The 22,040-nt window shown below is 38.4% G+C and overlaps 1 protein-coding gene across 1 annotated transcript in view; it reads right to left on the bottom strand.

Annotated features, from left to right (window-relative positions):
* Nucleotides 1–22,040, bottom strand: part of DLG2 (discs large MAGUK scaffold protein 2) — an 812,204-nt gene that overhangs the window by 494,484 nt on the left and 295,680 nt on the right. The gene's annotated exons all lie outside the window — the stretch shown is intronic.

The raw sequence follows: 22,040 nt of genomic DNA on the forward strand, positions 1-22,040 counted from the left end.
AGTGTTTAAACTCTTTTATTCTTTGTAAACCTACTTTTAAAGATTAAAAAAATTTTTAAACTGACCTCATGGGATAAAATATAAATCTACAGAAAAAAATCAGGTTAATAGTTACACAGCATCTTGATGGAAAAGAAAATATTAAGCATAGGATAAACAGAAGAAATCACATAGAAGATGAGAGATCTGACTACATAAAATGTAAAACTACGGAAGTAAAAAAACCTTATGAACAAGAAACAAGCTGGGGAAACATCTACTCAAATATATTTATCAATATTTTAAAGATGTTCCTATAACTCAATAAGAAAAAACACAAACTTTCAATAGAAAATAGAGGCTGCTAGTGCCCCATCACAAAAGAGGAAATAAAAATGACAAATAGACACACACATATAAATGTTTAACCTCAGCAGGAATAAAAATAATACAAATTAAATGATACTCGCCCTTTGCCTGTTTAAAAATAACAAAGGATTTTCAAATCGATAAGTCATTATTTAGTTGTGGTATGGTAAGACAGACACTCATATTGCTGGTGCTATGAAGTGTAAAACCCCCTTAACACATCTCAAGAAAGCAATTTGGCAATATATTTCAGGAGTTTTAGAAATAATCCTGCCCTTTGTTTCAGCAATTCTACCTCCTGTGTGCAATCTTAAGAAGAGAAAAAAAAAAGTGAATAAAGGCTTCCACAGAAAGTCTTTGTGGTCTGTTATAAGAGCAAAACAGAACAAAAGGAAACAATCAAAATGTCCAACAAAGAGATAAAGGTACAGAATATAAGATATATCCCCATGTTTAGTTATTAAAGTTAATATTCATGAAAAATTTTAACGATACAGGAAAATATTTTATTGGAGTACAAAATTATATATGGGGTTTTCGGGGAGTGGGAAGTGAGAACACCTAATTCTCTTACCACTTGGGAAAGAGATTTGAACTAAGATGTGAAAGAAACCACAGGGGAAAGTAGGATTCAGGTGCAGGGCGAGGATAGGATGAAAGAGGGCTTTCTAGGAAGTGGTAATACACAGCACGTGCAAAGTTAAAGGGGAATCTGAAAACAAGCCCCATTTAGGGAGTTTTTTAAAGGCTTGAGTAGGAGACAGACTTGAGAAGATGGGCAGGTCTTGCGTACAACTATAATATTCAAAGGCGATGGGAAGCCATGGAGATTAGTGGGCACTGAATGCAATTAAATGAGTTTAATCATTTTGACTGTTCATTTGCATATTCATTCATTCATTTCATAAATATTTACCAAAGGCCTCCTCTGTACCAGGCCCAGAGAGAGGTACTAGATATATATAGATTAGTGAATAAGATAAAATGTTCCCTCTGTCATTGAGCAAACTTTTTTTTGGCAAGGAAATTTGATTGCAAGGAACAGTGACTTATTTGAGCTACTTCAAGTAGTAGGACATATGCACATGGGAACTCAGAAAAAGCTGAACTGGCGGAGATGAGGAAGGGTGAGATCCGATGAGCTGGATCTTTATTCCAGAGCTTTCCCTTCAAGAGGACACCTTTCCTCTCTGTGCTATTTCTTTCTTCTCTCTCTACTCACCACTTTTGTTAACTGACAGTTTAGAAATCAGATACTCTCTACCTCACAGTTTCTGCTTGCTCTTAGCTTATGCCTCCTAATAACATCAACTTGCACATGACTCATGATGGACCCTCTGGCCTCCTTTACATCATTAACTATTAGCTTCTCCTTTCACTTATAGTTGCTCACTTGGCCTACTTTTTAATGAAAAATTCTTAAGAGAGAATTTGACAGACCTAGTTCACTTTTTTGAGTAAAGCACATTATTGGTCACTGGCTAGCTTCTAAATTGGCCTCCTTTGGGTCAAGTACACACTCAGTCCTTTCGGGTCTGGCTGGGGGGTGAGCCACCCGATCCTTTTGGGTTTGCCCTTTTGGCAGAGCTGTAGGCGGGGCACAACCATTTGAGGTAAGCTGGGCATCCCACAGGTATTCTAAGGTTTGGCCTGTGGAGTAACTACCCACATCTTCATATTCTCAGCCAGGTCTGTTCAAAGATGGTATAAAGAAAGCAAAACCATTCCTTTGGGAGAAAAATTTGGAAACAACAAAAGAGTTTGAACAATAGAAAAATATGGGGAACAATCACAATCCCCCCCGCCTCCAATAAGGTCCAAAGCTTAATATCTCACTAGGGTTTCTCTATGTTTATCATGGTATTAAAACATAATATTGCAAAATGAAAACTCTACCTCTACAACAATAATTTTCTTTCCTCAGAGGCTCCAAGATGATTTCTATCTGTAACGCTGCAACTAAAGGTTTCTAAATCAGATTAGGTCTTGAATTTTAAAATTCACACCTACGTACGAATTTCTGAATATGTTTAGCTAAATCATATCTTCTAAAACAGAATGCAATATGTTAATTCAACTATATACTTCTGTATGTCGAGTTTACATTATTAATACTGACTCTAGGGGAGAAAACCCCTTATGCCTTTAACTGAATGAAAGCTCAAGTGGAGTATAAGAGCAGCTCCCTTGCAGGAAAGATAATGTTCAAATATATGCTCTACTAATCAACAGGAAGGATGAACTGGCTTTAACCAAATCCCTTAAATGGGTTTCTTTTCCGTCCTTTAGGAAATGGTACATTTTCCTCTATTTCATGCAGCTGTTGTCATTTACTCTTTTGGGTCTGTTATTGCCGGCAGGTTATGAAGACTGTCTGGTAGCCAGGAAGGAAGGATAAGACATCCATAAGAACAAAAGATTGCTGTCACACTGTCTTGCCCTCTTTCCAGAGGACTGCACTTCTAAAATCGGATAAAGAGATAGCCTGAGGTCATAAGTTATCTTGAGTTGATGGTTCACATGCAACTAAAATTTACATTGATTGGTCCTTTCTTCCAGCCATATCTTTTAGGAAGTTCCTGTGAATGTATGTATAACTTGTTCCTGGTTTCTAGCAGGGTCTCAATTCTACTTTCTCCATAAAGTCTCTGAAGTTTATGGAGGCGGATTGCAGATTTTTCTCTCTTCAAAACTCCTATATAGTGTATTCTTTATGATTGCCACTTGGTTTTGTACTCTGAGTATTTTAAATAATAATAACAACAACAACATCATCAACATCTACTTACAAATACCTCGGGAACTTACTGTGAGGCAGGCATTGTGCTACATATGCTTTATATATCATATATTATGTAATTTACCCTTTAATTCTAAGGCATATATAATACTATTATCTGCATGACTTAGCAGTACCTTGCCTCTCCTCACAGAGCTGACCTGTTAGTGGTAGGGATGCGCTTTGAATCCAGGTCGCCTAGCTGCAAAGCCTGGGTATGTAACCATTATGTTTTATTTTAAAAAATTCTGTCTAGCATATACTTTCCCTCAAGGGTCTAATTATATTTCTCGGTCATCCTGGCAATTATAGCTCCTATTTTAAAGGCAGTAGAGAATAGAACAAAGAGAGCAAGCTGTGAGTCTGACTGTCTAGATTCAAGTTCCAGCCTCATTACTTAGAAACCATGTGATCTTGGGCAATTTGTTTAGCTCTGTGCCTCAGTTTCTTCTCTTGTGATCAGGAATAGTGCCTACCTCTTAAGGCCTGATGAGTATTAGACGGAATGATGCTTGAATAGCACTTAGCACAGCGCCTAACTGGCACTTAGTAAATGTCATGACTGCCACAGACTTTTTTTTTTTGTTTTTTTTAGCGGTACTCGGGCCTCTCACTGTTGTGGCCTCTCCCGTTGCGGAGCACAGGCTCTGGATGCACAGGCTCAGCGGCCATGGCTCACGGGCCCAGCCGCTCCGCGGCATGTGGGATCTTCCCGGACCGGGGCACTAACCCGTGTCCCCTGCATTGGCAGGCGGACTCTCAACCACTGCGCCACCAGGGAAGCCCTGCCACAGACATTTAAACAAGAAATCTGGCAGTCGGGCACCCACTTTATACATCCATCTTTAGTCCCTTTTGTGGATGTGAATTCATTCTTAAGAGTTGATTTCCTCTTATGATGACAAAACCATGTTTCTGGCCATGCTTAAGATTGCCAGATTTAGCGCATAAAAATACAGGATGCGCAGTTAAATGTGAATCTCAGGTAAACAATGAATCATTTTTAATATAAATGTGCTAATATTGCATAGGACCTATTTATACTGAAAACTGCTCATTGTTTATCATAGTTGAAATCCAGTGTTTAAATTCAAATTTAAATGGGCATCATTATTTTATCTGGCAGCCAGATGGCCCTTTGCCTTGCAAGCTCTCCACTGTGTCGCCAGTATTCCGCCTTCCAGCATATACATTCACACTGTGGCATAATTTAATTGTTTACTCTGAGTCCCATTTTGGTTTGGTGCATTCTTTTAAGTCAGCAAATGTTCTTAATTCATTTTTGTATTCCCAGTATTCAATGCTATATCTCTATACCTATGCCCGAATTCATATCTATACTCAAATCTACACATAAGCTGGAGACAGATAATATTTAAATAAAAATTTGATCTAGATCATAATATATATATTATTATGCAGCTGTTTTTATTTAAAAATTTTAAATTGTATATTAGACATCCTTCCAAGTCAGTACACATAGCACCATCTACCTTTTCTCTAATAGCTGCAAAGACCTTCTTTATACATCAGTGGCAGTGGTATAAACTGCTGAACTTATGACCCAGAAATCCCACTTCCAGGAATGTGTCCTACAAAATTGAGTACAATAGGTATACACAGAATGTCATGGTTGCAAAGTCGTAAAAGCAAAACACTGGAAAAAACATGTATGGTCATCAGTATTGAACGGACATGTAAGTATTAAAAACATTGCCATGGAAACAGATTTGGTGACATGAAAAGATATTCACAACATGTTATTAAATGAAGAATGCAGGTTAAAATAGTGTATATGCAGTTTAATCCAATTTTTGTAAATAATAAAAAACAAAGTATGATCTCAATTTTATATAATAGATACTGAGAAAAGAAGAGTCTGGAAGCATATGTCAGGGAATTTACTGAATATCATGTCTGGGAAATACATCTACATAAAATTTTTATTTTCTCTCAATATGGCATGTTTTCTAAATAACTTTTAAATGATATTAAAAAGTGTTTATCGTATAAGCTGAGAGATAAAAAGCCATAAATCTGCATATGTAGTATGAGGCCAATTCTGTGAGAGGTATATCTCTATGCCTATATGTAAGTTTGGAAAAGTCACTGAAATGTTAACAGTGCTTTCTCTGAGTGGTGGAATTATAGGCAATGTTGATTTTCTTATTTTCCCATATTTTAAAATTATTAAAAAAATTTTCTTTTATTCCAGAGGACTATTAGAGATTTGTATTGGGTCTTGTTCAATTCAGCCCCAAAGATCTACATATTCTCAAACAACAGAAATGGAAAATATACATTTTCCCATTATAGGGCTAATTTTTATTTAATAATGAGTAACTTTTATTTCTGTATGATGTATAGGTACTAACAAGTTATTATAAGAGTGGTAATGTAGCATTATGAAAACTGGTTATGACTAACAGCATGGCTTAATGGATATCACCATATTTGTTATTTAAATTTGTCAGAATCTCATATGTCTTGAGTTATACAAATATATTCAATATTAAGACGATTACACCGAGAATCCATCCCCATCCTCAAGCCAATGAACTTGCTGCTGGGACTCTGGCTGGACCTCCCCCTGCTTTGCACTCCTTGTCCATAAATACAGCCCATCCCTAATCCTCAAGGGACTCACTGGAGCTGGTTCACAGCATGTGTTTCTTAATTGCAGTTCCTCCACTATTCCTGAATAAACTCAATTTCTGGTCATTTGAAAAAACAAAAAATAAAAACACTTAAAAAAAAAGATTACAGTTAAGGTTTAGTCTACTTCAGGGAAATTATGTGTTAACTAGGATCCTTTTATAGAAATGATGACAATTAAAACACATTTACAGCAACTGTAGTCTTTTTACTAATGCACCTACTCATTCATTTAACATCTACTTACACACTTAGAAACCATACAGGGAGGCTATGGACATGGTGGAAAGAACATGAGCTTTCAGACTACAAAATCTGGGTTTGAATTCTGTTCTTCCACTTACTTAGCTGTGTGACTCTGGGGAAATTACTTAAATTGAATCTTGGCTGCCTTATCCAGAAAATGCTTTACCTTAAGCCCTACCTTATAGGATTGCTAGGAGATTAAATGAGATGCAATATACAAAGCCTTAAATAATCACTGCCATATGGTAGGGGCTCAATAAATAACTATATTTGTGTTCTATTTTTATGTATGAATCTAGATGATGTGGAAGATAAAAATCCGATCCAACATAGATTCTTCTCTCAAGCATCACTTTGTCTTAGAGAGATGATGTGCGTATGCGTATGCGTGTGCGTGTGTGTGTGTGTTTAATCAAATAAGGCTAAAACCAGCTACGTGTGATGGTGGGGAAGGATAGACTGTATTGGGAATTCAAATGAAGAGGAAATGGTATCCTGCAGAAAGAAGTAGGAACAATCTTATGAGGAGGCATCATTGGAGCTGGGACGAGAAAAATGGATAGTATTTGGACATGTGAAAATAAGGATGGCGATGGCTAAGGGAAGCATATGTTCGGTCGAGGGTTGCAAGAGTAGTCAGGGAGGCTGGTAAAGCTAGTTATCTGGTTAAGCTGGTTGGAGCACGGGGGCACGAAGGGGAAAAGTGGAAGATATGTCTGAAAATATGGCAACGCACAGCATATGAACCCATTTATAGCAGAGTTTCTATTTTAATAGACAAAATAAACTCCCTCAAATCTTGGGATTAGGTATATTTGAAGAATTTTATGAATATTTAATATTCTAGGTGGTAACACATTTTAGTGAAACAAACCAAGTTTGAGTCCCAACTCTCCTACCTATCAGCTGTGCAGATTTAGTCAAGTTACCTCATCTTTCTGATTTTCAGTTCTGCACAATTGTGATAGATAGTACATGACAGGACTATTGTGAAAATAAACAGAAAAAAAAGTATCCAAATGACTTATCAGAATGCTTGACATTGGCAGAACTCAGCCAATATTAATTGTATTCTCCACAGTCACCAGACTATTCTCATCATTTCCCAAACCTCCCCACCCTCCCTGCCAAACACATTTGTGGGATAATCACACCGACGGACCTCTTGTTCATGCTCTGAGGAATTTTAAATAAGAGATCTCTCCTTGTATGCTGTTGTCCAAGGTATTTCCAGCAGGCTGAGTAAGAGCACAAAACACCCAGAGGGATGAGATAATTGGCACTGAAGTCCATCTGCAAAGAGGACTCCTGGTCAATAAGGAGGATCTAGACAAGACTGCTTCTTTTGGGAAATCCCAACTAGACCAGTACATCCAATGGAAGCAAAAGCTGCTTTTAAATGAACTACTGAAATGAAGATACAGCAGTGAAACCGGATGGAGGAGATTTTTCTTTTTCTTTCTAAGATTATCAATAGAGTGAAGGCTTCCATCTACCATATCTAACCAATCTGGAAGAGATTCAGCAGAAGGGAGAAAATTTAGAATGATACATTCCGATCACAACTAAGATGGATATCATGCAGCAAAACTACACGAGGGTCATAATAAAGAAAGAGACAGTGAAAAGTAATGGTCAGAGCATCAAAGAGCCAGTGGACTTCATAGGTTTTCAGTTTAGCTCAGGACACCTCAGTGCCAGCAAGGTGGAATGCAGAATATAGAGCTTAAAAGTCATTCCATAATCTTCTCTTTTGTCTTCATATGAAATATTTTGATAAATCTACATGACTTTCCTGAGCTTTGGAATTGAATTTTGAGCTTTGGAATTGAATTTTGGGGATAGCGGGGTAGGGAAGGAAAATGGTTGAATATAAGTTTATTATGAATAGCAGAGAATCCCTATTTCTCAGTCACTGTTTGGTCACATACATCACCACCTTTAATCCTCATAGCAACAGACTTTCACGGTGGATATTACCTATAGTTTTTGGATAAGGAAACTGAGGCTCAGAGAGGATAAGGTGGTACCAATGAGGGAGTGGTCAAAACGTGATTTGAAGGCAGGTCTCTCTGACTCCAGTGTTCACTATGCAATATTTCATTGAAGGATACTAAGTGGGAAAACGTAAAGCAAAATAAGAATTGCCAACAGTGTATGTGGTGGTTGTCTGCATTGTTGAATCTCTTGTGTTTACTGAAGCATCTAAATCAATGGGTTCCTATAAGAAGCTTGTAGTTACACACAAGAGACTCAAGGTATTTAAGTGGCAGCCTAATGGGGGTACGGAAATTGGATTAGAAATCTCAATTCACCTCCCCACAGCCTCTAATTTCTTGCCATTGGCATCTGTGATAGGTCCATGAGATGATCAACAGCTACTCCTGACTCAGATATGCATTTAGCCATAAGGACATTGTCTGGTCTGCTGTAAGATGGTAGCTGTGTACTTAAGGGACCTAGAAGTACCAAAGATTCCTTTATAACATTTAACATTTATGACATATAACATTTGTTTCATAATAAAAGGGGGTAGTGGCATATCTGAATTTGACTAACATAACCTGTTTTTTCTAAAGCAATGTAAATAATAAAGGAGAGGGGTAGGATAACTTATTGAAATATTAATTTGTGTTTGGAACTTACTATGTTTTTTCTTCCCCAAGTTTGAAGCAGCTATTCTGTCAGTGCAATGAACTTATATTTGACTATATTCCCTTGGCTCACTGGAGACTTGTGATACAGGAGGGAAAGCAGAATTTTCCCAAAGAAATGCTCTTCCAAGTTTTTGTTCTTCAAAAGTCTGAGGTCCTAAAGGATTGATGTCCAAGGAAGAACTTTAAGAGGAGAAGTAGGCAAGATAGGGCCCTACTATCAGGTGTAATTTGATTTAAAGAAAATAAAGTCATGTGCCATTTAAAACACATGTGTTTGTAAAGTAAAATGCATATCTGCTATAGGTGTATTTAAATAAAAATTCTAAAATTTTAATTGTAAAATCTAAGCATCATTGAACAAATTCTGTGATTGGTTAACTCTTGCTCAGGGGCAATGCCCTTTCTTGGGCATATTATCACTAGTATTGTCAGTGATTTAGTGTCACCCAATGTTTTTATAAAAACTCATCCTATGGGAGAAACGCCTGACCATGTTTTCTTCTAATGTGCTCCATTTTGCTTTTATTTTTGGTAATATGATTTTTCTGAAGTCAAAGACATAATGAATTCAAGTCAGTGGTTCTCAAACTTGCCTGCATCAGAATCATCTGTGAGAGCTTTTGTTCTATTTTTATTTTACTTTTTATTTTTTAAATTATGGAAACATTTAATTTTTGCAATGCTACATGCATTTAAAAAAATCCAGTTACTGACAGAATTTCAAAATATAGATCCTATAAGGATATTTTGCCTCCAATTTGCAGATAGAATGCTTGTCTATATTTCATTGTGAATGTCTGAGTCATTTTGGGTTGCTAGAACAAACTACTATAGACTGGATGCCTCAACCGACATTTTTTTTTCCTCACAGTTCTGCAGGTTGGAAGTTTGAGATCAGGGTGTCAGCATGGTCATATTCTTAGCAAGTGACCTCTTCCCGGTTTACAGAGAGCTGTCTTTTTGCTGTGTCCTCATAACGCAGAAAAACAGTCAGCTAGCTTTCTGGCCTCTTTTCTTTTTTTTTTAATATTAATATCCCAGTTCTATCCCTGGACACACAGATTCGGTAAATCCGGAGTAGGACTCAGGACTCTGTGTTTACAAAGGTTTCGCAGGTGACTGATTTGTTGTGGGAGTTTGGAACTAGTTTTAGACGGTAGACCTTTTCTTTCTGAGAGAGTTATGAAGTAGTCACATTTTGAATTGCATCGTCTCTTTCAGTACTATACAATACAGGTATTGCTTTAAATTTTTTTGACTTGGTAATATTCAGCTGATAAATATTAGATCTGTAGAGTGTAAGTATTAAGTTCTTTTTCCAAGGGACGGTAAGGAGTTCTACTCTTCTTTATTTCACCAGTGAGATACATAAAATTTAATTTTTGTAAGCAGAATTTAACCAAATATTTCTCTCTCAGCTACAGAACACAGTGGTTCTTGGGAAGATCCTACTTTGATTTAACTGGGGAGACCACCTTCTCCCTATGAGCTCCTCCTCACTTGTAACTCCTCCTATCTCCCTTTAGTCCTCATGATTTTAAACTCAGCATAACGTCATCAGAGCTACACTCAGCATTACATGGATTTGCATACATACTGTATGTGAAACTTAATCCAACCATCTATGGTCCAATTTAATGTTATACAGCAGGGGTCCCCAACCCCCGGGGTAGGAACCGGCCGCACGGCAGGAGGTGAGCAGCCGGCGAGCGAGCAAAGCTTCATCTGTATTTACAGCCGCTCCCCATCGCTCGCACTACTGCCTGAGCCCCGCCTCCTGTCAGATCAGCGGTGGCATGAGACTCTCACAGGAACGCGAACCCTACTGTGAACTGCACATGCGAGGGATCTAGGCTGTGCGCTACTTATGAGAATCTAATACCTGATGACCTGAGGTGGAGCTGAGGCAGTGATGCTAGTGCTGGGGAGTGGCTGCAAATACAGATTATCATTAGCAGAGAGGTTTGACTACATAGAGACCATAATAAATTAACTGCTTGCAGACTCATATCAAAACGCTATCAGTGAGTGGCAAGTGACAATGAAGCTGCATCTTACGGAGTAGACTGGACATAAGCCACACACTTCGGGTGTCACTGTCTCCCATCACCCCCAGATGGGACCATCTAGTTTCAGGAAAACAAGCTCAGGGCTCCCACTGATTCTGCATTATGGTGAGTTGTATAATTATTTCATTATATATTACAATGTAATAATAATAAAGTGCACAATAAATGTAATGCACTCAAATCATCCCGAAACCATCCCCCCACCCCATGTGTGTGGAAAAATGGTCTTCCATGAAACTGGTCCCTGGTGCCAGAAAAGTTGGGGACTGGTGTTGTACAGTAAAGCCGTGGAATTAACACTACCCTTGGGAAGTGGGAAGTCTCATCATAGGTGTTGCTCTGCATATACTTGATTTCTGTGCTCAAATCATGAAGCTATGCAAAAGCAATCACTCCATTTACTTAAGAAGTTTTAGGATGCCTGCATAGTAAATCTGAGTATTTGGAAAAGTATATATTTGTGTTTACTTAACATTCTAGAATTTTTAATTTTAGAGTTTTCAAATTAAAAATCAGGGACTTCCCTGGTGGTCCACTGGTTAAGACTGAGCTTCCACTGCAGGGGGCACGGGTTCAATCCCTGGTTGGGGAACTAAGATCCCACAAGCCGTGTGGCACGGCCAAAAAAAATACCTAAAAAAAAAAATCAGTTTCTTTAACACAGACTTTTCTTTTTATATAACTTTAATAGTTAGGCTTGTTTTTTTTTTTTTTTTTTTTTTACGCGGGTCTCTCACTGTTGTGGCCTCTCCCGTTGCGGAGCCCAGGCTCTGGACGCGCAGGCTCAGCGGCCATGGCTCACGGGCCCAGCCGCTCCGTGGCATGTGGGATCTTCCCAGACGGTGGCACGAACCCGTGTCCCCTGCATCGGCAGGCAAACTCTCAACCACTGCGCCACCAGGGAAGCCCTAGGCTTGGTTTTGAATAAAGTCTTCTTAATTAGGATCTCTCTCTCTCTATATCTATATATTTTAAAAGAAATTGAAATATAAAGGAAACATCACTAAATCAACATAAAGTCTCAAAATCTGCCCTTTTAAGGCAAGTGTAAATATAGTATAAGTCTAAGTATTATTAGGCTAGCTGGAAGCATATTTCCCTTTTGTTCACTTCCTAATCTCATTGCCCCATCTCCAACCAGCACTGCTATCAATAACTGCAACTGGTCCTATAATCACCATGGTGTCCTGGACTAGAAGTCAAGACTAATAATAATAATAATAGTAATAACGGTTAACCTGAATGCAGCTTATTTTGTGCCAAGCTCTGTTCCAATTGTTTTACATAGATTACTTCATTGAATCCTAATAATAACCCATGGTATAGGCATAGGTGGGGAAACAAGCACAGAGAAGTTACATAACTCATCCAATGTCAAACAGCTAGTAAGTGGTGAACCCAAAGTTATTATGAATCCCAAATCTCAGCTCTTAACCAAGATGCCACCCTGCTTCTGGACTCTGGGTTTTGGATTTGCCACTTACTCTCTATTGTTACAGGGGAAATTTGGCATCTCTATCATCTCAGATTCTCAATCTGTTAAAGAAGTATAGTAACATCTCTCTGCTCATTTTGTATGGTGTTATAGGAACTAAATGAGAAACAGGAAAGTATCTGGGCAGTACTGGACAGCTATCAGGGTTTACCAGTTCTGCTCTACATGCAGAGCAAGGCCTCACATAATTGGCTTTGAAATCTCTGGCTATCACGTTTATTTCAGCTCTTTCATTCTGCCTTCTTCCCCTGTCTGAACCTGGTAAATGAGACTTTAGAAAAAGATTAGGGGGAAAAAAACATAAAACAAAATATCGAGCAATACTGGCTCAGCGGACAGAGTTTCCATGTAGGACACAGTCTGCATAATAAAGGACTCACATGGTTCTACTTCAAGGTCAATCTAATTTAAAACGAGATCTAGGATGAGGGTTGATATTTAGATGTTTATACTCAGAGACACATATACTCACGGGGACAGCTAAGTTCTTTCAGGAAGGACTTAAAATGTTCATTAAAGCAACCATAGGGGGTCTGGTGTTACAGCCGGAATGAAAGGCATTAAGGACTCACTGACCCCCCACCTGGTAGTGCACCATGCAGAAGGCCTCCCTTCTTTCTGAGCAAAACAGATTGCCTCCCCTGAACAGGTTGTAAGTGTTGCTGGGAGGAAGCAATGACATAAAACTTTAGTTTTACCTTTATGGACAAAAGAAAAACCAGAGAGAGACTAATTTGAAGCACAGAGAAGATTCTAGAAATCTTAAAACTAATACTGCTACCCATGCAGTACAGCAAAAAGAGCCAGACGTTGGAGTCAGTTTGAATCCTGATCCTGTTCTACACCAACTGCGTGACCCTTGCTAGAGGGGTCAAGGATATGGATTTTGCAGCCAGACTGAACTGTATTCAGATCTCAACTTTGCTACCTACTATATGTAGAAAAACAACTTAGTGGAAATGTATCATATAATAATAATGATTATCCCTCTGTGGTGTGAGTTTTTCTTTATATTTTTGTTACTTTGTAACTTTTCTACAAATACATATTACTTTTACAATTAGGGAAAATATTAACACTTTTTGGAGAGAAACAGTTGAAGAGGGGTATAAAGCAATAAAAGGGGCAAGAAATAGATTAAAGATTGAAAAGGATGTCTGGAGAAAATGTATGAAGGCAGTATTTTTAAGATGTGTTTACTCAGATATAGCTTGCTTCATTATCTAGATTAAAGAAATTACTAGAAGAAAAAGTGAATGATGCAACCCCAAACTTATGAAATTTATGTCTATATTATATAAGAATATGTCTTTGAAATGCAATAATTGTGTGCCACGATTTTCTTACATTTTCTTAAAGCAAACATTCCCATTAACATGGTAGCCTTCCCCACAGTAGCAAACGCCACAGGAGGTGGAAGGAGTCCCTCAGGGATGGCAGTGCTGTCCTGGATAATTTTCAAAGCACACGCCACATGTGGACAATTAAGAACCAGCTGTCTTCTGTCTACTATTACTTTATTGACACCTGGATGTGAAAACAAACTCCTAGAGGAAGAGGCTTTGTCTACTTGTTTTGGATCATAATATACACCCTGTTTCAATGTCACAAGATAAGGGCCAGAAATAAGTTACACATTGTGCTGTGGTAGTAGTTAACTTGCAGTTTAAGGGGCCTGGAGTCAATTAATAGTCGATTGCTTCTACACGTGATGCCTCCAAAATTTTCCATTGCCCACCATTAACCCTTTTTTTGGTCTCAACCAGCCCTGGAGGCCAAGGATAAATTCATTCTATTAAAATGTAATACAGCATTGATTAAACAACTATCTATTTGAATTTTACATCTATAATAACAATAGTCATAGATATGCAATAACCATCTTCCATAAAACTATAAGGCCTAGTGTTGTATGTTTATGTCTGGTTAATTTATTAGGTACATACAAAATGATATACACCTATAAAAGGCTGTCTTAAAATTCCCATTACGGTTTCATTTTTCCTATCATTAAATTAATTTCCCTGACAACAAACAGCAGCTTAACATGTTTTCCAATACATATTTGGATATCCTCCTTTGATTAAGATTCATCCCCATTAGCATACCCACTCTCTCTGTTTCTAGCAGGATAGCTCTATCAATCAAGCCTCACAGTTTATGTAAGTAAACCTAAATGGTTATGGGGAGCCGCCATCAATAAAGACAAAACTCCCCTGGAGGCTTCCACTAAGTGGGTTATCCTCCATCTGTCTCACCCCTTTTGTCCCAGTCACCCCTTCTCATTACTATCCTTTGCTTCAAGCCAGGTATTATAATGCCAGGCGGGATCCCCACTGCAGAAATCAGGCATGCAGCACAGAGCAAAACAGATAACTGAGAGACACTGTTGATGAATCTTTGACTTGGTTAAGTTCAATAATGCCCTTTACAAACGCTGTGAGGAGTCTGATGCCATACTTGGCAGAATTTCTTTGAGGGAAAAGCTACATGGTGTTGGTTGTTGAGTGCTACTATGAATAATATATGGCAAAATCAAGAAATTATCCAGAGGATAATTGTATCTGGCCACAGAAGCCAGACTGATAGACTAGTTTTTATCATATTTGGTTCCACTGAATCCTATATTGTATTTTCAATGAAGAGGGTGATAGATACTCATTGTGTTAATAAAAATAAAGATCCTTAATAAAGCATTAAGACTATAAGACTTCCTGTAATACAATATTCTGAGGTGTGCTGGGAGATAAATTAGTTGAAAAAAACTTATATGTAGATTTTGTCTGAGCATCTGCATACCCTTGTTGGCTACAGTTCCATTCCACCAAAAAATGATTTTATTTGTGGAGTAGTTCATCTTAAATCCTTGTTTTAAATGGTATTAACAAGAGGTAACATTTATCAAGTGCTTACTTTTTTTCTAAGAACTTTACATGCGTTAACTCAGTTTCTTGTCACAATAAGCCTATGAGGTGGGAAGTATTACTCTGCTCCTTTTAAACGTGAGAAAACGGAGGCAAAGCACAGTTACATAACTTGCCCAAGGTCACACAGCCAGGAAGCGGTCGAGGCAGGACCCTGAGCAGGGTGGCTCCAGGGCACACCCACCTGAACACTCTGCTGTCCAGATCCCGATTCTAAAGCAGGCACAGTTGTCTGCCTGGGGCACACCCAGTTCTTTCTTCCTATACTTGGTTAATGGCAGGTAAGAAAAGACTTCTTCCCTGTGTCAAAAGAAGGACCTTCCAGTTCATCCAGAAACGGTTTTAAGTCATTAAATATAAGTTAAAAAGAAGAGAGCCTAGAACAGGACCAGACTTCACTGATGGAAAGTGCTGACTGATCCTTTGAGAACCTGTCCCTAACAGAGACCACAAAACTTGAGATACAATTAAGAGGTGGTTTCTATAGCACAGATTTAATAACTGGCATGTTTGTGTCATTTAGCTCAGTGCTTCTCAGAGTTGGGTATTCACCCGCAACTTGGGGCTTATGGTATTTGCCAGGGACTTAGTATCCCCAGAAAACCCATCTGGTATGTTAACTTTACATTAAGACTTCGAATAAAAACAATTAAATTTCTAATCAAAATATTTCCACATTAAAGCAAACAAGGATATCTCCCAAAATTTTATGACAAAACATAAGACTTTGTATGTTTCATGCTTACACAGAAAGCTTCATGTTCTACCCCAGATCCTGAGGAGAACAAATTCCTTTTTCAAAGCCTAAGGGCATGTGGGTAGCAATATTTGCGAAACAGTGATTTAGCTTCTAACCAGTTCTGATCCACAAAGTTAAACACCAAGGAAAACAACAACAACAGTGGCAAACACTTACGGTGTTTCTGAAAGCTTACTCGACAGCGAATAAAAAGCGTAGAAATGGCCAGTGGTAGATCAGCCTGACTGAAGCAGGCCTGTCCCTCCTGTGGAAGACGGCTGTTGAATCTAGCTCTAAAATCTAGCTCAGATTCCTGTGCCCCTCTTCTCCTCCACTGCCACCTGTTCCCCCGGCCCCAGCTGTCATGATCTCTTCCTTTGTTTCTTCAAATGGTCCCTGACCTGCTCCATATACCAGTCAGGAGGGTTTTTGTTTTCATAAAACATAAATCAGATAATTTCATTCTCCTGGTTGCTTCCCTTTAATAGATTCTCAATGCACTTAAAATTCAACCTACACTTCTTCATCATTACCTACAAAGTCCCACATCATCTGGCTGCTGACTCTTCCAACCTAATTTGTTGCCATGCTCCCATTAGCTCATCTCTTCCAGCCAAGCCTGACTTCCTTATATTCCTGGAACCCACAAAACTTATTTCTGCCTCTGGGACTTTGGCTTTGCTATTTCCTCTTCCTGGAATGTTCTTTCTCTGATCTTTATATCACCAATTTTATTCTTTTTATTCAGGTCTCAGCTCATATTCTATCTCCTCAGAGGGACATTCCCTGGTTGTCCTCCTTTACACTGTTCTCTTCCCCAAACTCTGTCTCTGGCATATCATACAATTTTATTTTCCTTATAGCACTTTTTATCTATAACTCATTTATCTATATATCTTCTATTCAATACACTAGAATGTAAAGTCCCTAAGGGCCAGAGCCTTGTCTGGTTTGCCCACCACTGTAATTTTGTGGCTAATAACTGTGCTTGACACATGGTAGAAGCTTGAATATTCACTGAATGGGTAAATGAATGAATGAATGGGAGAAAGAGAAAAGAACTAGAATATATTTTAGATACTATGTCCAGTAAACTAATGTTCTATAATTTGGGGAGAGAAGAGGGGAGGCAGACTCTAGTCTGATGGGTTCATATCTATTTAGTAATAAGGGAGTCAAACTGAATATCAGAGTCACAGTTTAGAGTGGTCCTTGAAAGTTTCTGGAGACGAGAAATCTTTCTTGAGACTTTATTCGGCTTTTGCTTTTTGCTCAACCAAATTATGTGAGGGAACATTATATAGAGCCAGTTAGAAAGACATCTGGGTACGATAAGTTCAGGGCCAGGTGAACTTGGTTTCTAAAACTGGGAAATATATTGCTCACGGTGATAGTTAAGACCCTTGGCTTTCATAACAGCATTTATCGCATTCATAATTTGGGAAATTAAGTCCCCACATCTTGAAAGAGAAATTGTACTTTGCATCCTCAATTGTTTTTGGTTTCATTTTAGTATCAATGATTTGTTTGTGTATCCTGAGAATACTTAACCAGATAGTGAGGGTGTGTGGTTTGCATCTCTTCTAGGTGACCAGGGAAGACTTGGCTCAGTAGAGAGGGGATCCACAGTTGCAGCTAATGTACAAAGTGGGCACTGCTCACAGGTGATCACTGACTGATTATAGCTTCTTACTCCATCATAAAACAATGAACATCAGCTTAGAGAAATAGAAAGAGCACTGGACTGGGTGTTTGAAGACACGGGTTCTAAATCTGATTTTACTACTCACAAGTTGTGAGACCTAGGGATAGCCAACAAATCATGTTAGGCCTCGTGTTTCTTACCCATCAAATGGAGGAAGATTAGACTCTACAGTCATTTATGGCCCTTCCAAATTTGATAGTCTATAATTCTATGAGCCAAAAAACCATCTCAGCATCATTGTAACAGCTTTGCTTCCCCAAAATTGACGACCAGAGTATTTACATAATAATAATTTTGATTTATAAGGGCCTCAGTAGAGTTTCTACTAAGAGAATTTCATCCAAGGCTTTTTTGTTTAGGCTTCCTTTCTCTAAATTGAGGAAAAACAAAATTTCCCAGCTTACTCGGTACACATTTCCTTAAATAGTAAAAGAGATTTAAAACAATTCTAGGTAAGCCGTTGTAGCATTCTTCTAATCAAGACTCTTTTTAAAATTCTTACTGTATTTCCCAACAAAAATGAATATAAATCAGGAAGATAGGAAAATATTATGAACATTTGGAACAAAAGACTGCCAATTTGATATAATTTTATAGGTTGTTGGAAGGTACCCATTTCACAGAAATGTTTCCCTGTCAGCCCCAGTCCCATCATTAAAGATTCATTCCCTTGATTTATTATTTTAGGAAAATATAAAGTAGGCCCCAAAGGTAAGCTACTATAGCACCTTAGGATAATAATAATTTTATATAGCTCTCTAAAGATGACAACGTTCACACATATTATCACATTAAAACCTCACAATTCCATGAGGAAATTTGAGGACCCAAATTTACAGATGAGAAAATCAAGACTCAGGAGATTGAATGACTTGTTCAGGGTTATCTGGGTGGTAAGCGGTAGTACCAGCCTCCTGATACAAGCCCAATCCCCTTTACCCAACATCTCTACATAGAAAGAGACTGTATGAGATGGTGGGTTGGAGGGATGGGGGTGAGGACTTTGAAGACAGACCCGAATTCAAATTTTGATTCTTCTATTTGCTTGCTGTATGATATGAGAAAATTACTTAAACTCATTTTTGTTACCTGTAAAAATCAACACTAAGAATATTATATAAATAATATCGGAGCAATAATGTATATGAAAGCACTTAGCGTAATAGCGCATAGCAGTGATCTTTTTGTTTTTACTACTCTATGTATTTCCAATCTTATGACGAGGTTGCAGATGAGAGAAAGGATAGAAATAGACAACTTAAAGGTAGGTACCATTTTTCTTTATGAGCCTTGTATTCAAACTATAACAGTTGTGTTCATTTTATTCTATTTCACATTCTTCCTTGAGTACGCATGTGCTATCCCCTACCACGAGTCCCCTTCTTGATCTCTTGACTCCCTGATGAATGCCTACACATTTTTTCAAGCTCAAACACAAGAGTTATCTCCTCTTTAAAACTTTATTTGATGTCATAGGCTTTTCCTGTGGCATTCAAGGAAGACTCAAAAAAATTATTTATAAATATTTACTACGTGCCTCTCTGGTGCTGGGGAACTCTGCTAGGGCAACACGAGAGCACTTCGCTAAACTGATCTAATTTTGTTTGTTTCTGTTAGTAGTTCCCACACTTTGGGATTTTACAGTACTTTTACATTTAAAAAATGAGGACTAATATAAAGTTGCCAACTTTTCATCTTCTAGGTTAGGATATAATAAGTAACTGCCATTGACTACCATAAAAGAAAGGCCATTTTGACACCAAAGTATAAAATCTCAGGACTAAAAATATACATATAGGCTTTATGGGAAACTTCATGGACGGGGTCTGCATCATCAAGGAATAGGTACTGGGGGGTCCACTGGTTCCACGTATATTTTTGTCCCAATTTGATAGTTCTTAGAGATGTTGTTTCTTACTCCATTTTGCATCTCTACTGCAGTACCCACTGTCTAGTAGGATGTATTCAGTGAATATTCATGAATAATGCGATGAATATGCCTCAGAAAATATTTATCTCTGAGACCTGTGGTAATGACTTATAGCACAGAGCACCTGTGAGAGGATACAGCGGTGGTGAGGATGTGAGGGAGGTGTCTGTGTGTTTGTGTGTGTAAACTGATATAATTTATTTCACAACTTTCCCAGGCACCAGACATTCAGAAGATTTTATGCAAAGTTATGAGACTGTCCTGTCAGAGAGCAAGGAAGGAAGCAGGCAAGAAGTAAGACACTGAGGCATATCACTGTAGGAAGAAATGAAATCTCTTCCCCAGACACCATCTGAAATATTCCATGTGAATAGGTAGATTGAGAATTATAATGAGTATACCTACAGCAAACAGATAACATTCATTTAATATTCATTATGTATCAGGCACTGTTATAAGTTCTTTGCAGGTATTATCTCATTTAATCATTACAACAACCTATTGAGAAAGATTTGATTACTCTCCCCTTTGTAGAGATGAAGAAACTGAGGCTTGCAGTGGTTAAAAGATTTGCCCAAGGGCTTCCCTGGTGGCGCAGTGGTTGAGAGTCCACCTGCCGATGCAGGGGACACGGGTTTCTGACCCAGTCCGGGAAGATCCCACATGCCGCTGAGAGGCTGGGCCCGTGAGCCATGGCCGCTGAGCCTGCGCGTCCGGAGACTGTGCTCCGCAGTGGGAGAGGCCACAACAGTGAGAAGCCCGCGTACCGCAAAAAAAAAAAAAAAAAAAAAAAAAAAGATTTGCCCAAGCTCACACAGTCAGCCAGTGGTAAAAGTATGTCTCAGACTGCATCTAATTGTCTTCAGGGCTCATCAAAACTCTTGGGTCCCTTTCTAGCCACATATTTTTTTTTTACGATGAGAACAGTTTTACATGACTTGGTTTTCATTTTAAAAATAAGGAGAAAATTAACATGTTTCTTCCTAGCCAGAATTTTAAAGCTGGCAGGGCACCCAGTTTTCCTACTTAAAAGCTGTGTGCCCACAAGCAAATTCCCTAACCTCCTTGAGCTTCAATTTCTGCATCTCTAAAATGGGGATGACAGCCCTTCTTTCTGTGTTTTGGGGAGGATTAAAAGGATAGTGTAAGTGAAACAGCTAGCAAAGGGCCTGGATTATGAATGGGGTTTAATAAATTTTAATTCACTATGGGGCCTAGTAAGATAAAATGACATCTTCAAATTAAAATCCTATCAAATAGTGGTGATAGGATGAGAGCAAATAGATTATTGCTCTGGTGAATAAAGGTGGTTATATTTATACAATCTTTAGAGAAACATGAGGATTATCTTTGCTGCAGCCTTCATTTTAATTAAGAGCAGAGAGATTAGACATATCAGCGTAGGAAGAGGTTTATATTTGATTTAAACCACAGATGCACATTTGCAGCATCTAAACATTCCATTCCTTGGCTAAAGATGTAACAAGCCACTTCAGCAAACCTGAAATTGCAAAATAAATGGAAAATGCTTAATCATTTAAAAAGAAATAGGAAAGGAATGAAAAGACCAAAGCACACACGGGCACCAGCAAGGAAAGTTAAGCAGCAGGAAGTCTCCTCAATTTTTTTAAAGGCTGACAAATGACTTTAGTAGACAGGCAGGATATAAAACTAAAGGATCCATCTGTATCGCTTTTCCACACAAACATTTTCAGAAAAAAAGTGTACATATCTGTATGCAATCTCACTTTGGGTAAAAGTTTTTCTCAATGAGAAAAGCAAGTTGCAAAGCAATGTGTAAAATACAAACTTATTTTGTAAAAACAATGTCAAGCCCCACCTACATCTGAGTATGCTTTGTACACGTCTGTATGAACACAGAAAAGGTATGCACGGTTCAAGCCAGAATGCCACACTGGGAACCTTGCCGGGCTTGAGGGAGATATTTGTTTCTTGAAAATCTTTGCATTACCTCACCAAATGCAGTGAGCACGCATTACTTTGGAACAAAAACATTTAAAGATAAAAAAGAAAAAAATGTACCTTTCCTATTATTCATCCACCCCTTCATTCATTCATTTGTTCATCATCCAAAAGTTACTTAATCCTGACCAGTGACCATGATGTAAACTAAGTTGGTCTTCTCTGAACTGTCAGACCTGACTTTTTCAGAGGCATGCCAGCTAAATTTAGTTTTTTAAAAAAATTTATTTATTTATTTATTTTTGGCTGCATTGGGCCATTGTTGCTGCGTGCGGGCTTTCTCTAGTTGCGGTGAGCGGGGGCTACTCTTCGTTGGGGTGTGTGGGCTATTCATCGTGGTGGCTTCTCTTGTTGTGGAGCACGGGCTCTAGAGCACAGGCTCTGTAGTTGTGGCGCACAGGCTTACTTGCTCGCGGTATGCGGGATCTCCCCCGACCAGGGCTCGAACCCGTGTCCCCGGCATTGACAGGCGGATTCTTAACCACTGCGCCACCAGGGAAGCCCTAAACG

Source organism: Lagenorhynchus albirostris, chromosome 9 (assembly GCF_949774975.1).
Source record: "Lagenorhynchus albirostris chromosome 9, mLagAlb1.1, whole genome shotgun sequence".
NCBI lineage: Eukaryota > Metazoa > Chordata > Mammalia > Artiodactyla > Delphinidae > Lagenorhynchus > Lagenorhynchus albirostris.